We start from the raw sequence: 21,017 nt of genomic DNA, 5'->3' as shown, positions 1-21,017 counted from the left end.
ATGGGAAGTGACACTATTAGGAGTTGTGGCCTCATCAGAGAAGATGTGGCCTTGTTAAAGGAAGTGTGTCACTATGGAGGTGGGGTTTTGAGGTTTCATATATATGCTCAAATCTGGCCAGTGGAAAGAGAGCCTCCTCTTGGCTGCCTGATCAAGATGTAGAACTCTCGGCTCTGCCATCTCCAAATTTGCCCGCACACTGTCATGCTTCCCACCATGACGAAAATGAATTCAATCCCTGAAAATGTAATCCAGCCCCATCTAAATGTTTGTCTTTATAAGAGTTGCCTTGGTCATGGTGTCTCTTCACAGCCATGAAAAGCCTAGCTAAGACAGGGTTGCCATGGTTTTTTGGTAGGTAACTATTTTTTAAGAGGCTTCAGGTATTGCCTTATGTAGACTCTTCACTGGCCCTGCCTTTGTGAACTGTGTCAGTCCCTGCTATGAACTGTGTAGCTGGTGCAGTGATAATGTGACAGTGTCACCACCAGACAAGCACTGAAGATGGCTGCAGAACAAGGCTGTTGTCTCTCCTCTGAATGGTCACCTTTCTGATGTTCCAAAACAAAACAAAACAAAACAAACTGGGAGAAATCTTTGGTGAAACTCAAAATGTAAAACAACTTGATGGACCTTTATTAGCAGTGATATAGAAATGTATAATCATGTATTACTTGTGTTGTCACAAACAAATGTCAGGGGATGCTTACTCTTTCCCTGAACAGCCTGAAATTCAGTTCTCTGCACAGAGACAGAGGCACTACTTTGGGTAGTTGGTTTCCACTTCTTGTACTGGAAACTTAATTGATTCCATTCATATCTCTTAAACCATCTGGGTACCACTTGAGTTCTAGTTTCATAGCTTTCCTCCTCAAAACCTGACAAGAATATTTGTAAAAGTTGCAAACACCAAGAGTTTTACTTCCAGTTCTTTCCTCTCATAAAGAATGTGTTTATTTATAGTAACCAAAACTATTAGTGGAAGCTGGGTATCGTGGCACAAGTCTGTAACCCCAGCTCTCAGATGGCTGAGGCAGGAGGGTTTCTGTGAGATTGAGGTCAGTCTGACATACATAGTTAAGTTCTGTGCCAGTCTGTGTGACAGAGTAAAATCCTGTCTGAAAAAAACGCAGACCAGTTATACAAGTGATGATCTGGAAGAAATGTGAGGTGGGAATTTCTTCTTAAAGTTTGACAGTAGCTCTGGGCACCTATTGCATTTCTACACTGGAAGAAAGCAACTTTGGGGGGAATAAAATGCTTTGAAATTTGGATATTTTTCTTGTTGAAATGAGTTTATCTGCAAAGAAGCTTTACTGGTGATGCTTATTAATAAGGTTTTTATACACTAAAAATTTAAAGGCTGTTCTTTTAATCTTCCCTAAATTCACCGGAGGAAAAAACAAAGACGCTAGCAAGCTGTACAAATCAGCATAGAGATATGTTAATAAGGCTATATGTTCTCAGCATAGAGAAATGTTAATAAAGATGAGCTGATAAATATGCTGTCTGACCCATTTAGTGCTTATTAGCTCTCTCCACAAGTGGTCTTAAGATAGGACCTTTATAGACGTTTTCCTTATCTAGGGAAATCTGGACTAGCCTCTTGGCTTTTGGTGTGAAGTAGGGATTTCTCCTATGGCCAAAGCTTTCAATCATTCTGGAGATAGACTTTTGGAACTCAAAGCTCTGAAATGATCTGGCCTTTACCCATACGGTTTCTTCTCGTGTTGTCTACCTTTAACCACAACTGTTTCCCACAATTCCTACAAATGTTCCAATTTGCTTCTCAATGCCTTGCTTCACAGTGTCCCATCTGCAGAGCACTTCTATGCTTTTTTCTTTAGTCTGTCTGCCCATCTATCTGTCTATCCATTTGTCTGCTTGTCCCTCTGCCCCTTCTTTCCTCACTCCCTCCTTCCCTCCCTGCCTTCCTCCTTCTCTTTTGCAGGATTGACTCCAGGGCATCCTGCATGCACAAGAAGCACTTTACTAGAGTTAGATCCCTAGTCTATTTTGTTCTGTGTTTTTGTTCTGATTATAGAGGTCCAGCCCACAGATGAAATCTCTCTCTTCATGAAGGCATCGTATGATCTCTCTGGCTAAGGGAAATACCCTTTTGCTTTTCCTAGTAAATTTTGTGTCTTTATCTTGTTGATTATAATAATTCTCTCTGCATGCTGCTTAGTCTAATTCTTGTCATATCTATGATATGATTAAAAGAAATGCCTGTGTGTTATAGTTTTTTAACCCAGGATTGCTTAATGAAAAGTAAAACCCAATTTACTTTTATTATTTTCATTAATTTAACGTTAAGAACCTTCCCAGACACATGACTCCTATTTACCAGCGTCTACATTTAGGCAACGCCAGGAGTTTGAATGATGAGAATTATAGTTATATTTCCCCAGTCCAAACACAACTTAGAAACCTCTTATTGCCGGGCTTCTTTACCTTCGTCACTCTGGGATGATTCCTTGGTCCTATCTTTTTTGTTGTTCATGTGAACATATTTGTGAATGTGCATGTGCGATCATGCAGGTGTAGATAAACATGTGTGCAAATCATGTGGACACCACAGAGTCAGGTCTTTTCCTTGATTGTGGTCCTCTCTGCTTTCTGAGGTGGGGTATCACTGATGGCCTGGATGGGCTGGCCATCCAATGAGCTCCTCGAAAGTCCCTGTTTGTTTTCCACCCTCAATACTGGGCTGTGATAAACCTACTTTCCCAGCTTTTATGTGGGTTCCAGGATCTGAAATCATGTCTTTATGCTTCAGTGGGATGTACTTTATTGACTGAGCTCTCTCAGTCCCCATTCTGTCTTTCTGTATCTTACCTTTCTTAGGAGTTTGTTGTCTTTCTGAGTGCATCGTAAGAAGCTTTCAGCTTGTACCTGTATAGGTGGCTGTTGGTAATTTCGGGTCTGCTAGGATTTTTCACCAAAATAGTATAAAATCAGTTATCAGTGTGTCTAGTGATATATTCAGACTGTATAAATATCTTTATCTTCATTTGACTTTCACTGAATAGTTGTAGCGATCATTAGTAGGTTTCTAACCTCGCCATTCCATCTGTTTAATCTCTTAACTTTTCGTTGAAAGCAGGTCTTCTCAATCTTCCCCATGTGTTTGTATCATACTGTTAGATTCTCTCCTGGTTTCTTTTTCTGTTGCTGGCAATAAATACTATAACAAAAAGAAACTTGAAGGTAGAAGAGATTTTATTTTTATTTTTGTCTTAAAATTTCATGATTGAGGGAAGTGAGGGCAGGCACTAAAGCAGGAACTGAAGTGGACCACAGAGGAATGGGGGCTGGCTCCTATGCATCTGCTCATCTGGCTTTCCTATAGAGTATTTACACCCCTTCCTAGGGATGGTACGACCCATAGTACACCAGGCACTCCTGACTCAATTAGCAATCAAGCAAATGCTCTGAAGACAGACCCTACAGCTCAATAAGATCTGGGCTCAACTGAGATTCCTTCCGATATTTCTAGTCTGTATCAAGCTAATAGTTAAAGCTAACTAGAAGTGACTCCTTGTTTAGTCATTAATGCTGACTTTTATTTTGATGCAGATATAGCCCAGGGAGCCTCACTTTGGCTGCTGTGCTGTCCTTCCTGTTGCCATTCATTCTCTGAGTATTTGTTTCCTCACCACTGTGGCTGTGTAGAAGCTGCTCTGGGTTCCTTGTGTTCTCTGTGCCCTGGCTCTTTAGTTAGCTTTTTCCCTAGGGTTCCTTGATTTTTTTTTTATAAGGATGATATTTTGAAACTAAGATCTGGGATCCATACATGCTGAGTTATTTGTTCTGTATACTCTGAGGTTATAATTGCAATTTGCGCCGATAACGTGTAAGCAGTGGGTACGTTGCGTACATTGGATACATTCCTGTATGTTTCCTTTCGATATTTGTAACCCCATTTCTCAACAGCTAGAATCCTGGGTTCCTTTAAGTTTATTTTGCTTATGTCCATGTCTTGGTTACTTTCCCACTGTCATGACAAGACACTGTGAATTATTAAGGAAAGCATTTAAGTGGGGAGCCGCGTTTCCAGATGGGCAGTTCACCGTGGCAGACAGCATGGTGCTGAGTTGGTAGCTGAGTGGTAGTACATCTGATTCAAAGCCATGAGGCAGAGACAAAGAACTCACTTAGAATGGTTTCCGCTTTTGGAGCCTCAAAACCCACTCCCCAGTGACACATTTGCTTTAAGCCACACTCCCTAATCTTTCCCAAACATTTTAACCAACTGGAGATTAAATATTCAAATAAGAGCCTAGGGGAGCCATTGCCATTTAAACCATTACAGGCTACAACACACAATTGTTTTCAGAGTCCTTGGTTCATGTTCCTAAAAACCCTAACTCATGAAACAGAATAATATTTAAAAGTTTTTGAGGTTCTATACACACAGTGAAATGCACAGATCCTAAGTAGCCAATTTGATTTTTGCCAGACATTCCTCTGTTGAAACAGAATATTTTCATCAGCCAGAAACTTGCCTTGTTTTCTTTCTTTGTTTTCAATGTCCTATCTAAGCCTGGAGCCAGGAGGCAACTGCTGGTTTTTAGCTTTTCTCATTTCATTGGTCCTTGACCTTTCTGTAAATGGGGTGATGTAGGTGTATGATTCCTGCACTGGCATCAGGTTTCAGAGATTCGTTCATACTGTGTGCCAATCGTGAGAGAGAAATTGCACATTTACTTAAGCCTGCCCGTGTTGACAGATACTTGTTTTCTTCCCAGTTTCAACTATGATGAATAAAATAAATGGCAATCAATATTTTCATACAGGTGTTCTTTGTGAGTAGTTTGATTTGATATCTTCTAGATAAAATACTTCAAAGAGAATGGTTGAGCCTTTTATACATATTTACTGAACACCCTGAAAAATGGCCAAATATGTGTTCCAAAGTGATAGACCTGTGTTTTCAATTCCATCTAAAAAAATAAGGGTGTCGGTGGGATTGCAAGCTTATACAACCACTCTGGAAATCAGTCTGGCGGTTCCTCAGAAAATTGGACATAGTACTACCGGAGGATCCCGCAATACCTCTCCTGGGCATATATCCAGAAGATGTCCCAACCGGTAAGAAGGACACATGCTCCACTATGTTCATAGCAGCCTTATTTATAATAGCCAGAAGCTGGAAAGAACCCAGATGCCCCTCAACAGAGGAATGGATACAGAAAATGTGGTAGATTTATACAATGGAGTACTACTCAGCTATTAAAAAATGAATTTATAAAATTCCTAGGCAAATGGATGGACCTGGAGGGCATCATCCTGAGTGAGGTAACCCAATCACAAAAGAACTCACATGATATGTACTCACTGATAAGTGGATATTAACCCAGAAACTTAGAATACCCAAGATATAAGTTACAATTTGCAAAACACATGAAACTCAAGAAGAATGAAGACCAAAGTGTGGACACTTTGCCCCTTCTTAGAATTGGGAAGTAAACACCCATGGAAGGAGTTACAGAGACAAAGTTTGGAGCTGAGATGAAAGCATGGACCATCTAGAGACTGACATATCCAGGGATCTATCCCATAATCAGCCTCCAAACCCTGACACCATTGCATACACTAGCAAGATTTTACTGAAAGGACCCTGATATAGCTGTCTCTTGTGAGACTATGCTGGGGCCTAGCAAACACATAAGTGGATGCTCACAGTCAGCTATTGGATGGAACACAGGGCCCCCAATGGAGGAGCTAGAGAAAATACCCAAGGAGCTAAAGGGATCTGCAACCCTATAGGTGGAACAACATTATGAACTAACCAGTACCCCAGAGCTCTTGACTCTAGCTGCATATGTATCAAAAGATGGCCTAGTCGGCCATCACTGGAAAGAGAGGCCCATTGGACTTGCAAACTTTATATGCCCCAGTATAGGGGAACGCCAGTGCCAAAAAGTGGGAGTGGGTGGGTAGGGGAGTGGGAGGGGGGAGGGTATGGGGGACTTTTGGGATAGCATTGGAAATGTAAATGAAGAAAATACCTAATTAAAAAAAACAATTGTAAATCAGGGAAAAAAATAAAAAATAAAATAAAAAAAGACAGAAAAACACATGAGGTTAAAAAAAAATCCCATCTCCTTCAACAAATAATTCTTGTTAAATTGTTTGGCTGTCTGTAGAAGACTCCAAATAGATCCATACTCATCACCATGTATAAAAATGCAACTCCAAATGGATCAAAGTCCTCAGCATGAAATCAGATACAATGAATCTCATAGAGGAGAAAGTGAATGCATTGACATAGGAGAAGATTTGGTGAACAGATCAGAGTTATCACTGGTACTAACACCATCAATTAACATGTGGGAAATCATGAAACTGACAAACCTCATGATGCAAAGTAGCAACCTACAAAGCATCAAAAGATTTTTAGTGCTACTCATCTGATACTGCCATCTCTTACTGAAGACTTCAGTTAACAACTGTCGAGTTTAACGTGGCTGCCTATTTCCCCAATATGAATTTATTTATTTTTTAATTAGATATTTTCTTCATTTATATTTCAAATGCTATCCCAAAAGTCCCCCATACCCTACCCCCCCCCACTCCCCTACCCCCCCACTCCCACTTCTTGGCCCTGGTGTTCCGCTGTACTAAGACATATAAAGTTTGCAAGACTAAGGGGCCTCTCTTCCCAATGATGGCCAACTAGGCCATCTTCTGATACATATGCAGCTAGAGACACAATCTCCGGGGGGGTACTGGTTAGTTCATATTCTTGTTCCACCTATAGGGTTGCAGACCCCTTTAGTTCCTTGGGTACTTTCTTTAGCTCCTCTATTGGGGGCCCTGTGTTCCATCCAATAACTGACTGTGAGTATCCACATCTGTGTTTGCCAGGCCCCGGCATAGCCTCACATGAGACAGCTATAACAGGGTCCTTTCAGCAAAATCTTGCTGGTGTATGCAATAGTGTCAGGATTTGGAGGCTGATTATGGGATGGATCCCTGGATATGTCAGTCTCTAGATGGTCCATGCTTTCATCTCAGCTCCAAACTTTGTCTCTGTAACTCCTTCCATGGGTGTTTTGTTCCCAATTCTGAGAAAGGGCAAAGTGCCCATACTTTTTTGGTTTTCCTTCTTCTTGAGTCTCATGTGATTTGTAAATTGTATTTTGTATCTTGGGTATTCTAAGTTTCTGGGCTAATATCCACTTATCAGTGAGTATATATCATGTGAGTTCTTTAGTGATTGGGTTACTTCACTCAGGATGATGCCCTCCAGTTCTATCCATTTGCCTAGGAATTTCATAAATTCATTGTTTTTAATAGCTGAATAGTACTCCATTGTATAAATCTACCACATTTTCTGTATCCATTCCTCTGTTGAGGGGCATCTGGGTTCTTTCCAGCTTCTGGCTATTATAAATAAGGGTGCTATAAACATAGTGGAGCATGTGTCCTTATTACCAGTTGGAACATAGTCTGGATATATGCCCAGGAGAGGTATTGCGGGATCCTCCGGTAGTATTATGTCCAATTTTCTGAGGAACCGCCAGATTGATTTCCAGAGTGGTTGTACAAGCTTGCAATCCCACCAACAGTGGAGGAGTCTTCCTCTTTCTCCACATCCTTGCCAGCATCTGTTGTCACCTGAAGTTTTGATCTTAGCCATTCTGACTGGTGTGAGATGGAATCTCAGGGTTGTTTTGATTTGCATTTCCCTGATGATTAAGGATACTGAACATTTTTTCATGTGTTTCTCAGCCATTCGGTATTCCTCAGGTAAGAATTCTTTGTTTAGCTCTAAGCCCCATTTTTTAATGGGGTTATTTGATTTTCTGGAGTCCACCTTCTTGAGTTCTTTATATATATTGGATATTAGTCCTCTATCTGATTTAGGATAGGTAAAGATCCTTTCCCAATCTGTTGGTGGCCTTTTTGACTTATTGACGGTGTCTTTTGCCTTACAGAAGCTTTTCAGTTTCATGAGGTCCCATTTGTCAATTCTTGATCTTACAGCACAAGCCATTGCTGTTCTATTCAGGAATTTTCCCCCTGTGCCAACATCTTCGAGGCTTCTCCCCACTTTCTCCTCAATAAGTTTCAGTGTCTCTGGTTTTATGTGGAGCTCCTTGATCCACTTAGATTTGACCTTAGTACAAGGAGATAGGAATGGGTCAATTCACATTCTTCTACATGATAACCACCAGTTGTGCCAGCACCATTTGTTGAAAATGCTGTCTTTTTTCACTGGGTGGTTTTAGCTCCCTTGTCAAAGATCAAGTGACCATAAGTGTGTGGGTTCATTTCTGGGTCTTCAATTCTATTCCATTGGTCTACTTTTCTGTCGTTATACCAGTACCATGCCGTTTTTATCCCAATTGCACTGTAGTAAAGCTTTAGGTCAGGCATGGTGATTCCACCACAGGTTCTTTTATCCTTGAGAAGAGTTTTTGCTATCCTAGGTTTTTTGTTATTCCAGATGAATTTGCAGATTGCACTTTCTAATTCGTTGAAGAATTGAGCTGGAATTTTGATGGGGATTGCATTGAATCTGTAGATTGCTTTTGGCAAGATAGCCATTTTTACAATGTTGATCCTGCCAATCCATGAGCATGGGAGATCTTTCCATCTTCTGAGATCTTCTTTAATTTCTTTCTTCAGAGACTTGAAGTTCTTATCATAGAGATCTTTCACTTCCTTAGTTAGAGTCACACCAAGGTATTTTATGTTATTAGTGACTATTGAGATGGGTGTTGTTTCCCTAATTTCTTTCTCAGCCTGTTTATTCTTTGTGTAGAGAAAGGCTATTGACTTGTTTGAGTTAATTTTATATCCAGCTACTTCACCGAAGCTGTTTTTCAGGTTTAGGAGTTCTCTGGTTGAATTTTTAGGGTCACTTATATATACTATCATATCATCTGCAAAAAGTGATATTTTGACTTCATCTTTTTCAATTTCTATCCCCCTGATCTCCTTTTGTTATCGATTTGCTCTGGCTAGGATTTCAAGTACAATGTTGAATAGGTAGGGAGAAAGTGGACAGCCTTGTCTAGTCCCTGATTTTAGTGGGATTGCTTCAAGCTTCTCACCATTTACTTTGATGTTGGCTACTGGTTTGCTGTAGATTGCTTTTATCATGTTTAGGTATGGGCCTTGGATTCCTGATCTTTCCAAGACTTTTATCATGAATGGGTGTTCGATTTTGTCAAATCTTTCTCAGCATCTAAGGAGATGATCATGTGGTTTTTGTCTTTGAGTTTGTTTATATAATGGATTATGTTGATAGATTTCCGTATATTAAACCATCCCTGCATCCCTGGAATGAAACCTACTTGATCAGGATGGATGATTGTTTTGATGTGTTCTTGGATTCGGTTAGCGAGAATTTTATTGAGGATTTTTGCATCGATATTCATAAGGGAAATTGGTCTGAAGTTCTCTATCTTTGTTGGATCTTTCTGTGGTTTAGGTATCAGAGTAATTGTGGCTTCATAGAATGAGTTGGGTAGAGTACCTTCTACTTCTATTTTGTGGAATAGTTTGTGCAGAACTGGAATTAGATCTTCTTTGAAGGTCTGATAGAACTCTGCACTAAACCCATCTGGTCCTGGGCTTTGTGAGTTCCATTGTTTATTCCTTAACTCCATGTTTCTGTACTTTGTTTTTTGAGATTTATTTTAGTTTGTGTGTATGAACGTTTTGCCTGCATGTAAGTATGTGCTCTCGCTCTCTCTCTCTCCCTCTCCCTCCCTCCCTTCCTCCCTCCCTGTGTGTGTGTGTGTGTGTGTATGTGTGTGTGTGTATGTGTGTGTGTGTCTGTGTGTGTGTGTCTGTGTGTGTGTGTCTGTGTGTGTCTGTGTGTGTGTGTCTGTGTGTGTCTGTGTGTGTGTGTGTATGTGTGTATGTGTGTGTGTGTGTATGTGTGTATGTGTGTGTGTGTGTGTGTGTCTCCTTGGAGGTCCGAAGAGTACATCACATAGCTTGGAATGTACAAATGGAGTAACACATGATTGTGAGCTGCCATGTGGGTACTTGTCCCTCTGAAAGAGCAACAAGCGTTTTAACTGCTGAGCCACCTCTCCAGTTCTTTGAGTTTCTATTTTAAGTTTCTTCACGATAAGCCAATAGATTGAATGGTAATTGCTATTTTAATGGTGAAAATTCTATGTGTGTACCTGTATGTACACAGATGTGTATATGAGCTTCTCTGTGTGCATATGCATGTGTATATATGCATGCATATGTGTGTGTTGAAAGTTAGGTCAGCATTAGGTGTCACTTCCTCAATCTTTACCTTTTTTTTTTTTTTTTTTGAGACAGAATTTTCCTGGAGCCTGGAGCTCACTAGAGCTCACTGGCGAGTGAGCTTGGGGGTCTTCTTGTCTTTGTTCACATCCCCCCAGCGCTGGGGTTGTGGATATGTGCCACCATAACTCGCTTTTTACATGAGTGATACAGACCCTAACTCAAGTGCCACAGGCACACTGCCAATGGTGCCAATTCCCTAGCCCCCAGTGACTGACTCACTGTGATTATATTTTACAAACCATTACTAATCTTTCTGCACACAGACAGGGCTGAAATTTACCATAATGGTACCTGCACTCCAGCCCGAACAATGTGCACAGCCATACACTTCTCTACTCCAGTCAAGCATTCATAAGCTGCTATGGAGATCTCGTTATTAGTAGCTCTGGGCTATTGCAAAGAGGGGTCATAGCTCTCCTGCCTGCTCATTATAGGATTCATTTTCACAAGGTTAGCAATTTCCTTTGGGGTTTAGTATTTATTATTTGGCAAAGGATATTTATTTAAAGTTGTTCTATTTTCTCTTCTCTCTCTTTCATACCTAGCAGCTTAGGCTTACTTTATTGTTAGGTGTGCCCATGGCTTTCACAGTGAGAACCCGTTATCTGTAATTAGGCGTGCAATTGATGACGTGCCTCAGCAGCCATCAGTCTGTGACTATGACAGCATGCAAAGGGTGATTAAATATCTTGGGCAGCTGCTGTTATCTCCAGTCCACCACTGCAGAACAAGAGGTATAGTAGATGGCAGGACAGGAAGGCTCAAGGCTCCTAGAGAGAGCTGATTTCTGCAGCATCTTGTGTGCAACGGTCATAAAGTTTGAGGTGCTAATGCCAGGGGGCTTGCAAGGCAGCAGCATCATGTTTGGATTGTGGACCTGTACTGAATTTATATTACCTTCCTTTGTAAGACAGAGGGAAAAAGTACACAGTGAAGTATGTGATGTGTACAGAAGCAGGGAGCCCTTTGTTTCATGCTGGAGCACAGACGCCAGACCTGTTCGCTGTTCCAGTGTCTGAAGGGAAGTCGATCTTTACCCTGCAGCTATTTTGCCTTCATTTTGGAAACAAATGCAACCTTCCTTTGTTATTCCCATCTATCCAAGAGCGAGGGGCATCTGTTGTCATATCCATTATTTATCTGTGAGAAACAGTTTAACTTAATTATCTTTTCTGCTGCTGGAGGCTGGCTTGGCTCTCTCCTTAGAAAGGATAATAGGATGCGATGCTGCAAATATGTTTTAATTAGTGAGCTTATGGTGCAGGCAGCAGCTCACTTAGCTCTTAAGATGGCTTTGTAGATGAGAATCTCTACAGCAAAAACCCAGAAGCCTGGGAGTGTGCGCTCTGTCTTAGATCCCAGCTCACATCTCATACAGCTCAGCAGAGTGCTGGCTTTCTTAGGGTCAGCATTCCTGTCTCACTCTGGCAAAGAGACACATAAGCTTTCAAGATGTGTGTGTGTGTGTGTGTGTGTGTGTGTGTGTGTGTGTGTGTATATATATATATATATATATATATATATATACTTTATTCCAGCATAGATCATAGTCTTGGATAATGCTGTATTCTTAGGACCCCTAGGCCTTTATTTCCAAACAAAAAATCTTTGAACTATGAGAGGCTGTGGGCTTGTATCAGCTCTGACTTTATAACTCACCATGATTATTAAGGTACTAGACATTTGTAACCCACAACATCTGAAGCTCTAGGACCTAAGGAAAGGAGCCTCTGGCTGGTTTCACACATATCACTACAGTAGAAACATTATAGATTCAGTGGGGTCCTTGGAATGCCAGTCTGCATTTGTCCATGAGAAAATGGATCCACGGTCTGTTGGTCCTTGAACTTTCCCTCTTGGTTGGATTTTGTAACCTTTGGCTTTAAAATGCCTTGACTGGTCTTAAGAAGCCCTAGGAGACTGGCTGGTCAGATGGTAACATTTTTGAAGAAAGTAAGCCCCGTCTCTGAAAGGATGGATCAAGGAAATTCGCCTTGCTGGGAGGTACTTATATTGAGAAAGAACCTAAATGTCAGCTGCTGAATCTATATGATGATATAGACTGTGACCAAGGGATGCTACTCCTAATTTTCTTTTACTTTGAAGATAGTTCACAGTTGAAAGCACAAAGAAATACATTTCTCCAACTATATATTGGAGACAATACTTTGTCTTAGTACAATTAAATCCAATCTTATTTTATAAGAGAGGGCAGAGGTGCAGAATTCCTGGCCCACCTGAAGAGGAAGAAAAAATTCTCTAGGGAGAGGGCAATTAGGACACCGGAAGTACCTGTTGCCTCTTCTTTTTTTTTTTTTCTGGGTCATGACAAACACTTACCAATATTAATATTTTATTTGTTGTTTCTGTTCATCTTTTTCTTGTATTATCCTTGTACACTTTGTCTAATATCAAAATTATACAATTGCTGTGAGTTTGGGAGTAGAAACGTGTTTTCTGCTCATCACAAGACCACAGGCAACCTGTCTTGGGAGCACTGTTGGAATTTACCGGTGAACCGTATTGGCCTGGATTTTGTACTTTTTTTTTTAATTTTTAATATATTTTATTACATATTTTCCTCAATTACATTTCCAATGCTATCCCAAAAGTCCCCCATAGCGCCCCCCACTTCCCTACCCACCCATTCCCATTCTTTTGGCGCTGGCATTCCCCTATATTGGGGTATATAAAGTTTGCAAGTCCAATGGGCCTCTCTTTCCAGTGATGGCCGACTAGGCCATCTTTTGATACATATGCAGCTAGAGACAAGAGCTCCGGGGTACTGGTTAGTACATCATGTTGTTCCAACAATAGGGTTGCAGATCCCTTTAGCTCCTTGGGTACTTTCTCTAGCTTCTCCATTGGGAGCCCTGTGATACATCCAATAGCTGACTGTGAGCATCCACTCCTGTGTTTGCTAGGCCCCGGCATCGTCTCACAAGAGACAGCTATATTTGGGTCTTTTCAGCAAAATCTTGCTAGTGTATGCAATGGTGTCAGCCTTTAGAAGCTGATTATGGGATGGATCCCTGAATACGGCAGTCTCTACATGGTCCATCCTTTCATCACAGCTCCGAACTTTGTCTCTGTAACTACTTCCCTGGGTGTTTTGTTCCCAATTCTAAGAAGGGGCACAGTGACAACATACTTTGGTCTTCATTCTTCTTGAGTTTCATGCGTTTAGCAAATTGTATCTTATATCTTGGGTATCCTAAGTTTTGGGCTAATATCCACTTATCAGTGAATACATATTGTGTGAGTTCTTTTGTGATTGTGTTACCTCACTCAAGATGATGTCCTCCAGGTCCATCCATTTGGCTAGGAATTTCATAAATTCATTCTTTTTAATAGCTGAGTAGTACTCCATTGTGTAAATGTACCATAATTTCTGTATCCATTCCTCTGTTGAGGGACATCTGGGTTCTTTCCAGCTTCTGGCTATTATAAATAGGGCTGCTATGAACATAGTGGAGCATGTGTCCTTTTTACTGGTTGGGACATCTTCTGGATATATGCCTAGGAGAGGTATTGCTGGATCCTCCCGTAGTATTATGTCCAATTTTCTGAGGAACCGCCAGACTGATTTCCAGAGTGGTTGTACAAGCTTGCAATCCCACCAACAATGGAGGAGTGTTCCTCTTTCTCCACATCCTCGCCAGCATCTGCTGTCACCTGAATTTTTGATCTTAGCCATTCTGACTGGTGTGAGGTGGAATCTCAGGGTTGTTTTGATTTGCATTTCCCTGATGATTAAGGATGTTGAACATTTTTTCAGGTGCTTCTCTGCCATTCGGTATTCCTCAGGTGAGAATTCTTTGTTCAGTTCTGAGCCCCATTTTTTAATGGGGTTATTTGACTTTCTGGAGTCCACCTTCTTGAGTTCTTTATATATATTGGATATTAGTCCCTTATCTGATTTAGGATAGGTGAAGATCCTTTCCCAATCTGTTGGTGGTTTTTTTGTCTTATTGATGGTGTCTTTTGCCTTGCAGAAGCTTTGCAGTTTCATGAGGTCCCACTTGTCAATTCTCGATCTTACAGCACAAGCCATTACTGTTCTATTCAAGAATTTTTCCCCTGTGCCCATATCTTCAAGGCTTTTCCCCACTTTCTCCTCTATAAGTTTCAGTGTCTCTGGTTTTATGTGAAGTTCCTTGATCCACTTAGACTTGACCTTAGTACAAGGAGATAGGAATGGATCGATTCGCATTCTTCTACATGTTAACAACCAGTTGTGCCAGCACCATTTGTTGAAAATGCTGTCTTTCTTCTACTGGATGTTTTTAGCTCCCTTGTCGAAGATCAAGTGACCATAGGTGTGTGGGTTCATTTCTGGGTCTTCAATTCTATTCCATTGGTCTATTTGTCTGTCACTATACCAGTACCATGCAGTTTTTATCACAATTGCTCTGTAGTAAAGATTTAGGTCTGGCATGGTGATTCCACCAGAGGTTCTTTTATCCTTGAGAAGAGTTTTTGCTATCCTAGGTTTTTTGTTATTCCAGATGAATTTGCAGATTGCACTTTCTAATTCGTTGAAGAATTGAGTTGGAATTTTGATGGGGATTGCATTGAATCTGTAGATTGCTTTTGGCAAGATAGCCATTTTTACAATGTTGATCCTGCCAATCCATGAGCATGGGAGATCTTTCCATCTTCTGAGATCTTCTATAATTTCTTTCTTCAGAGACTTGAAGTTTTTATTATACAATCTTTCACTTCCTTAGTAAGATTCACACCAAGATATTTTATATTATTAGTGACTATTGAGAAGGGTGTTGTTTCCCTAATTTCTTTCTCAGCCTGTTTATTCTTTGTGTAGAGGAAGGCCATTGATTTGTTTGAGTTAATTTTATATCCAGCTACTTCACCGAAGCTGTTTATCAGGTTTAGGAGTTCTCTGGTGGAATTTTTAGGGTCACTTATATATACTATCATATCATCTGCAAAAAGTGATATTTTGACTTCATCTTTTCCAATTTGTATCCCTTTGATCTCCTTTTGTTGTCGAATTGCTCTGGCTAGGACTTCAAGTACAATGTTGAATAGGTATGGAGAAAGTGGACAGCCTTGTCTAGTCCCTGATTTTAGAGGGATTGGTTCAAGCTTCTCACCATTTACTTTGATGTTGGCTACTGGTTTGCTGTAGATTGCTTTTATCATGTTTAGGTCTGGGCCTTGAATTCCTGATCTTTCCAAGACTTTTATCATGAATGGGTGTTGGATCTTGTCAAATGCTTTTTCTGCATCTAACGAGATGACCATGTGGTTTTTGTCTTTGAGTTTGTTTATATACTGGATTACATTGATGGATTTCCGTATATTGAACCATCCCTGCATCCCTGGGATGAAACCTACTTGGTCAGGATGGATGATTGTTTTGATGTGTTCTTGGATTCGGTTAGCAAGAACTTTATTGAGGATTTTTGCATCAATATTCATAAGGGATATTGGTCTGAAGTTTTCTATCTTTGTTGGGTCTTTTTGTGGTTTAGGTATCAGAGTAATTGTGGCTTCATAGAATGAGTTGGGTAGAGTACCTTCTGTTTCTATTTTGTGGAATAGTTTGTGAAGAACTGGGATTAGATCTTCTTTGAAGGTCTGATAGAACTCTGCACTAAACCCTTCTGGTCCTGGGCTTTTTTAGTTGGGAGGCTATTAATGACTGCTTCTATTTCTTTGTGGGATATAGGGCTGTTTAGATTATTAACCTGATCTTGATTCACCTTTGGTACCTAGTATCTGTCTAGGAACTTCTCCATTTCATCCAGGTTCTCCAGTTTTGTTGAGTATAGCCTTTGGTAGAAGGATCTGATGGTGTTTTGGATGTCTTCAGGATCTGTTGTTATGTCTCCTTTTTCATTTCTGATTTTGTTAATTAGGATGCTTTCCCTGTGCCCTCTAGTGAGTCTGGCTAAGGGTTTATCTATCTTGTTGATTTTCTCAAAGAACCAGCTTCTTGATTGGTTGATTCTTTGAATAGTTCTTCTTGTTTCCACTTGGTTGATTTCGCCCCTGAGTTTGATCATTTCCTGCCGTCTACTCCTCTTGGGTGAATTTGCTTCCTTTTGTTCTAGTGCTTTTAGGTGTGTTGTCAAGCTGCTAATGTGTGCTCTCTCTAGTTTCTTTTTGGAGGCACTCAGAGCTATGAGTTTTCCTCTTAGAAATGCTTTCATTGCATCCCATAAGTTTGGGTATGTTGTGGCTTCATTTTCATTGAACTCTAAAAAGTCCTTAATGTCTTTCTTTATTCCTTCCTTGACCAAGGTATCATTGAGAAGAGTGTTGTTCAGTTTCCACGTGAAGGTTGGCTTTCTATTATTTATTTTGTTATTGAAGATCAGCCTTAGTCCATGGTGATCTGATAGGATGCATGGGACAATTTCAATATTTTTGTATCTGTTGAGGCCTGTTTTGTGACCAATTATGTGGTCAATTTTGGAGAAGGTGCCATGAGGTGCTGAGAAGAAGGTATATCCTTTTGTTTTAGGATAGAATGTTCTGTAGATATATGCCAGATCCATTTGATTCATAACTTCTGTTAGTTTCACTGTGTCCCTGTTTAGTTTCTGTTTCCATGATCTGTCCATTGGTGAAAGTGGTGTGTTGAAGTCTCCCACTATTATTGTATGAGGTGCAATGTGTGCTTTGAGATTTACTAAAGTTTCTTTAATGAATGTGGCTGCCTTTGTATTTGGAGCATACATATTCAGGATTGATAGTTCCTCTTGGAGGATTTTACCTTTGATGAGTATGAAGTGTCCCTCCCTGTCTTTTTTAATGACTTTGGGTTGGAAGTCAATCTTATCAGATATTAGAATGGCTACTCCAGCTTGTTTCTTCCTACCATTTGCTTGGAAAATTGTTTTCCAGCCTTTCATTCTGAGGTAGTGTCTATCTTTTTCTCTGAGATGAGTTTCTTGTAAGCAGCAAAATGTTGGGTCTTGTTTGTGTAGCCAGTTTGTTAGTCTATGTCTTTTTATCGGGGAGTTGAGTCCATTGATATTAAGAGATATTAAGGAAAAGTAATTGTTGTTTCCTGTTATTTTTGTTGTTAAAGTTGGCATTCTGTTCTTGTGGCTGTCTTCTTTTAGGGTTGTTGAGGGATTACCTTCTTGTTGTTTCTAGGGCGTGGTTCCTGTCCTTGTATTGGTTTTTTTCTGTTATTATCCTTTGAAGGGCTGGATTCGTGGAGAGATAATGTGTGAATTTGGTTTTGTCGTGGAATACTTTGGTTTCTCCATCTATGTTAATTGAGAGTTTGACTGGGTATAGTAGCCTGGGCTGGAATTTGTGTTCTTTTAGTGTCTGTATAACATCTGTCCAGGATCTTCTGGCTTTCATAGTCTCTGGTGAAAAATCTGGTGTAATTCTGATAGGCTTGCCTTTATATGTTACTTGGCCTTTTTCTCTTACTGCTTTTAGTATTCTATCTTTATTTAGAGCATTCGTTGTTCTGATTATTAAGTGTCGGGAGGTATTTCTTTTCTGGTCCAGTCTATTTGGAGTTCTGTAGGCTTCTTGTATGTTCATGGGCATCTCTTTCTTTAGATTTGGGAAGTTTTCTTCTATAATTTTTTTGAAGATGTTTGCTGGTCCTTTGAGTTGAAAATCTTCATTCTCATCCACTCCTATTATCCGTAGGTTTGGTCTTCTCATTGTGTCCTGTATTTCTTGGATGTTTTGAGTTAGGATCTTTTTGTGTTTTACATTTTCCTTGATTGTTGTGCCGATGTTCTCTATGGAATCTTCTGCACCTGAGATTCTCTCTTCCATCTCTTGTATTCTGTTGCTGATGCTGGTATCTATGGTTCCAGATTTCTTTCCTAGGGTTTCTATCTCCAGTATTGCCTCATTTTGGGTTTTCTTTATTGTGTCTACTTCCCTTTTTAGGTCTAGTATGGTTTTGTTCATTTCCGTCATCTGTTTGGATGTGTTTTCCTGTTTTTCTTTAAGGACTTCTACCCGTTTGATTGTGTTATCCTGTTTTTCTTTAAGGATTTGTAACTCTTTAGCAGTGTTCTCCTGCAATTCTTTAAGGGATTTTTGTGCTTCCTCTTTAATGTCTTCTACCTGTTTACCAGTGTTCCTTTGTATTTCTTTAAGTGTGTTATTAAAGTCCTTCTTGATGTCCTCTACCATCATCATGAGATATGCTTTTAGATCCGTGTCTAGCTTTTCCGGTGTGTTGGGGTGCCCTGGACTGGGCGAAGTGGGAGTGCTGGGTTCTGATGATGGTGAGTGGTCTTGGTTTCTGTTAGTAAGATTATTACGTTTACCTTTCGCCATCTGGTAATTTCTGGGGTTAGTTGTTGTCATTGTCACTGTTTAAAGATTGGAGCAGAAGCTGTGTTCCACTCACCAGCAGTCTCAAAATCCTGTGGCGGGGGTCGTGGGTAGCTGGCGGGTGTCAGCCGACTCTGTGCTCCAGCTACCCTGGTGCTGTTCAGGCCGGAAGAGGCCTGTGGCCCTACTCAGGCCGGTTTTCTGTTTCCCTAACTAATGCAGTCTCAGGTCCCGCGCACAATTGGATTGGAGCAGAAGCTGTGTTCCACTCACCAGAAGTCTTAAGATCCTGTGGAGGGTGTTGTGGGTAGCTGGCGAGTGTCAGCTGACCCTGCGCCCTAGCTACCCCTGTGCTGTTCTGACCGGAAGAGGCTTGTGGCCCTACTCAGGCTGGATTTCTGCCTCCCCAACCAAAGCAGTCTCAGGTCCCGCGTGATTGGACTGGAGCAGAAGCTGTGTTCCACTCACCAGAAGTCTCAAAATCCTGTGGCGGGGGTCGTGGGTAGCTGGCGGGTGTCAGCCGACCCTGTGCTCTAGCTACCCAGGTGCTGTTCAGGCCGGAAGAGGCCTGTGGCCCTACTCAGGCCGGTTTTCTGTTTCCCTAAGTAATGGAGTCTCAGGTCCTGCGCGCAATTGGATTGGACCTGTTGTCTCTTCTTTGGAGGGATATTGATCATATTCCTCTTCTCAAAACCAAGCCCTAAATCCAGGAGAACGTCTGGCTTATATCTGTTATGGAAGGTCTTGAAATAATTTCCTCTAACAACCTACTGCCTAGCTAGTCCCTCAAGTAAGTACTCTAAGCTATGCTGGAATGAATAGCCATCACATCTAAGCTATGCTGGGATGAAGAGCCATCACATCTAAGCTATGCTGGAATGAAGAGCCATCACATCTAAGATATGCTGGGATGAAGAGCCATCACATCTAAGATATGCTGGGATGAAGAGCCATCACCAAATTCCGGAAGACTGGGGATAGTGGGGACTCTAGTTCCTTTGTCTTTTGTATGCACAATGTAGAAATTGAGTGGGGAACAGGCATTGTGCCCAGGGAAGTATCTCCCAGCCAAGTGAGAAGACACAGACCTCTTAAGGAGGTAGCCTGCTTACCCTTGACAGGCTCTAGGAAATATCTGAACTCCCTTCTCAGAATGTCTCATGCCTTCAGGCAGCTATGAAACCAGCATGGTTGGCCTGTGGTGGCAGAAAGCATCAATAGTTGGCACTTATATATGTCGCCCGTGCTGATGGCAACAAAAGTCACTGATATCAAGAGAGCAGAGGGGGCTATTGCTGCACAGCCCTTTTGTTTCTCCTGGTGATCCAGTGTATGAGCTTAATAGGAAGAGAGAAGGGTGTTTCCTTCTGCCTCAGGGAACAACTGGTAACAAGCTGTACAAGTGAATCTGTTGGAAAGGTGTCCTTCCTGACTTCGGGCTAGACTGGGATACATTTTAAGTGGGAAATGGTTAAAAATATTAGTGGTCTGGACAGACACTGGTGCCTTGACTGAAGATGGTGAAATTTTATGAAAAATGCACCGATCTATGTGTGAAATTCTTTAGAAAAGGCTGCCATAACAGCAAATCAGCATGGACATGGAGCTCGGGCAGATCATATTTTATTGTATTAAGTTTAGATGTGCACAGATAATACATTCACTTCATTTTTCATGACCTCCCTTAAGAGGTCTCCAGCCTACTGAGTGGAAAGGGACAGGGCACTAATTTTAGACCATCTAGGCAAACCTAGTCTGAAGTGCAACTTTAGCAGCTCGGCTTTGGGATGGGCGTTCTTCTGGATGTGAGCCCATGGTGTTCTCTGCAGTGCCATGTGCACGAAATGGGATGGAACTGGGTTTAGATGATCTCACAGTGAAAGGAAAAGACACATCTGAATGTATGAGGTCACTTCTTGTACTATTCTGCGGCTCCTGAAAGCACCTACTTGGCATATACTGAAGGCCGGGTTCAGGTAACAGGGTCCCTTTTCTTTGCTGTCTGAGGGCTTTGTGGTTCCATTGGCTGGACTGACGCCACCTTCCCATGGCATGGAGGTAAATTTTAGAGCTATGGTTCTGAGTCCTCCCACTTTATATCCTGTGGGCAGGCTCTACCAAGGTTTTAGCCAGCTGCTGATCTCTTTCTTTATTTGTCCACAGGGCACACAACGTCTAGGACTCTCACTCACAGAACAAAGGTGGGCTGGTACATGTATGTTTAGACATTTCTCTTATTGACTTCAGTGCTGCTGTAGATTATCACAGGAGCCCCCTGATTTTAGCTGGCAGTTCTAAGCTGGAAGCTCAGTTTGATGCTTTTCTGCTTCTGGCTTTTCCTTTGTCTTGTCTAACACCATTTCTAGCTTCTCTGGGACTTTGGCTAATACAAGGAGAGCAGACATGCAGAATATATGTCACACAGGTGTCTGACTGCTGGC

The 21,017-nt window shown here is 41.2% G+C and overlaps 1 protein-coding gene across 2 annotated transcripts in view; it reads left to right on the top strand.

Annotated features, from left to right (window-relative positions):
- Positions 1-21,017, top strand: part of Elapor2 (endosome-lysosome associated apoptosis and autophagy regulator family member 2) — a 201,040-nt gene that overhangs the window by 42,681 nt on the left and 137,342 nt on the right. The window lies entirely within an intron of this gene.

Source organism: Mus caroli, unplaced genomic scaffold, assembly GCF_978045245.1.
Source record: "Mus caroli unplaced genomic scaffold, Mus_caroli_1 scaffold_4, whole genome shotgun sequence".
Classification (NCBI taxonomy): domain Eukaryota; kingdom Metazoa; phylum Chordata; class Mammalia; order Rodentia; family Muridae; genus Mus; species Mus caroli.
The sequence above is the reverse complement of the archived record's forward strand: the minus strand, read 5'-3'. Positions and strand labels throughout refer to the sequence as shown.